This window comes from Corvus brachyrhynchos, unplaced genomic scaffold (assembly GCF_000691975.1).
Source record: "Corvus brachyrhynchos isolate BGI_N302 unplaced genomic scaffold, ASM69197v1 scaffold106, whole genome shotgun sequence".
In the NCBI taxonomy this organism is placed as follows: Eukaryota; Metazoa; Chordata; class Aves; order Passeriformes; family Corvidae; genus Corvus; species Corvus brachyrhynchos.
The window spans coordinates 2,483,007-2,485,622 of record NW_008238834.1 but is presented as its reverse complement, the minus strand read 5'-3'; the positions used below and the strand labels follow the sequence as shown (position 1 = coordinate 2,485,622).

At 43.4% G+C, this 2,616-nt stretch overlaps 1 protein-coding gene across 1 annotated transcript in view; it reads left to right on the top strand.

Annotated features, from left to right (window-relative positions):
- Positions 1-2,616, top strand: part of GATA6 (GATA binding protein 6) — an 18,191-nt gene that overhangs the window by 1,175 nt on the left and 14,400 nt on the right. The window lies entirely within an intron of this gene.

The window sequence follows — 2,616 nt, the reverse complement described above, 5'->3', positions numbered from 1 at the left end:
CCTAAATGCTATGATCTAGACGCGAAACGGTGACAATTTCACTGCAAATTAATCTTTCTTGTATCGGAGAGGAAAATTGCAGGGGTTTACTTAACCCATTTTGGATTTTTTCAACTAGAAAACATTTCACTGCTTCGTTAAAAAAGAAGAGCGGCGAAGCAAAACCGCAAATATGAATGAGGAAACCTAAGTTGTAAACTGCTGCTAAAATACAGCACCTCCTGATGGGGTTTTGCTTTCATTTCCGAGGGGTCCCGTCCTTACTTTTTGTTTTAGTTAAGAAAATGCTAGGTGTCATTAAGTCAATTGTAGAAGAGGAGTTTGAGCTGTGATGTTTTAGTCAGAGATAGAAAGATTAACGATTATTGCAATCTATTCAGCTTTAGAATAAATCTATGTATATATAAATAGAGGTGTATAGAGAGGTGTGTGCGGCTATGTATATATATTTATATATATGTTATGCATATATATATTATGTATATATACATATTTATGTATATATGTGTATGCACACAGATTTGATCATCATTCGCTTTAAACATAAACTACCCACCAGGTGAATATATTTTATAGACACTGTAATTTTCTCTTTCAGTGCAATGTTGCAGAAAATTACCCCATGGATTTTCATCTTTCTGTAGGGCTATACACACAATGCTCCTCCCATCCCTCTATGACACCAGGTAGATTTAAGCATTTTAAGCCTCCAGCTTGGTGTTTGATAACATGACAGAGGGAAGAAAATCAGTTGTGGCCGTGATAGGAGACGCCGCATCTCAGGGTAACACGAAAGCTGAGTTTTAAACTCAACTTCCAGAAGTTACAGTGTGAATCTAGGAGATGGAGGGAAAAAAAAAAATCTGTTTTGTTCTTTTTGTTGTTGTTGTTGTTGCTTTTTTTTTTTTTCTTTTTTGGTCGGGAGAAACGTGAGGTTGGAGAATCTCACGGCAGGGAGAGGAGAGGGGTGTGTAAGAAGGAGCAGAGAAGTGAAGCAGCCGAGAGCTGGAGGAGGTTGGGGCAGGAGTGTCAAGGCAGCCGAGGAGGAGCATGGCAGCTTCCCCTGCTCCCGCGGGTCTCTCCCGCCCTTGTGCCTCTGTCCCACCAGTGCTGGGGGCCGGAGGGGTTAGGGATTGGCCTTTCGATGAGGGAAAGGACGGATGCCAGGGCAGCCGCATCGCGGTGTAACGCAGGGCGAAGCAGCCCGGAGCTCCTGGGCCAGGAGAGTTTTCTGCTCCTGCGAGGCAAAACGCGGCAGCAAAGCCGAAGCTACGCGTTGTCCCGTTTCAAAACTGTAGGAAAATTGTAGCCGAAATATATTTTTTACGGCTAAATATTAGACAGTTTGATAAAGCTTTCTTAACGCTACTCGTAGAGATACTAAAACGGTATCTAAAATTAACACTTTATTTTTGTTTCCTTTGGAGATAAATGTATTACTCACTCTCTAAGGGGAAAAAATATTTTTAAATGCCCGAGAAATATTGTCACGGCAGGATTTCTTTCTGCAGGCACGAAGGCAATGCTATAAAATAAATATCTGAGACAAATAACTGTTTAAGTTCCAGAGTCCTTGACGTCCTAAGCATTTTTCTGGTTGCAGTCTTCAGTGGTGCTTTTAGTGCAAAGATTAATAAATCTTAGCGATGTGCTAAGAGTTAGGAGCTGACAACGTAAGTTGAACTGTGCTCTCTGGACTCTGCCGTGTGCCCGTTCCTCTTTAGCTCCTAATAATTTGCAAACGAAGGGAGGAGAGAAATGTATTTGGGTGGGTGCGGGCCAAAAGGCCGTTTCTTTCTCAGCTCAATGCCCGCCGTGTCACCGCAACACCGCAGCCCAGTCTCCAAAGCTGCTCGACGCTTATGAGTTCTCGTTTGCTGTACAGTGAAACGTGGAAGAATAACCCAATGATGAATTTAGGCAGGTAGCAGAGGGAGGGAAAAAAAAAAACCAATGACGAAGCTCTGAGTCTGAAACATACATTCCCAGGCTGGACTCGAAAGCTACTGTAAAAATCCAAACATCTCCTTTTATTATTTCTGCACGACGTGGCACAGTCTATGTAAAATAAGTATTTATTCCCCTCCCTCCCCGAAATATGGAGAGGTGAATCAGAACAAGGATTCGCATGGGTGAAAGTATTAGCTCTTATAGGTGGGCTCTCTTTTTTCTTTTTCTTTTTCTTTTCCTTTTTTTTTTTTTTCCCCTTGCCTTTAAACCTTTTTTTTCCCCTCAGTGCTCAGTAACTATGAAAGCAGGAGGCACAATACCGCATATTTTCCCATTTCCTCTGTTTCCTATGAACCAGCTCTAATTTGACCAAATAGTCGAGGCGAAGTTGTCGCTGCCCGTAGCTGCCTTGGCACAGCAAAACCCCGACAGCTGCCTCTAAACTTGAAGCTTTACTAGTTGCGAGGCATTTAAAATGAGAGTTAGGGTAGAAAAATTCTTGCCAAGCTTCGACCCTGGGGAATATTGGGCAAAACGACAGCTCCTTATATCCGGCTCCCAGGATAGGCTCTGGAAGTGGCTATTCTGACAGCCACCTCACTCCCCCCTCTGCTCCCCTCTAAAGGCAAGCGCACCTCCCTTTCCGCCCTGTGGGCACCAAGGCGG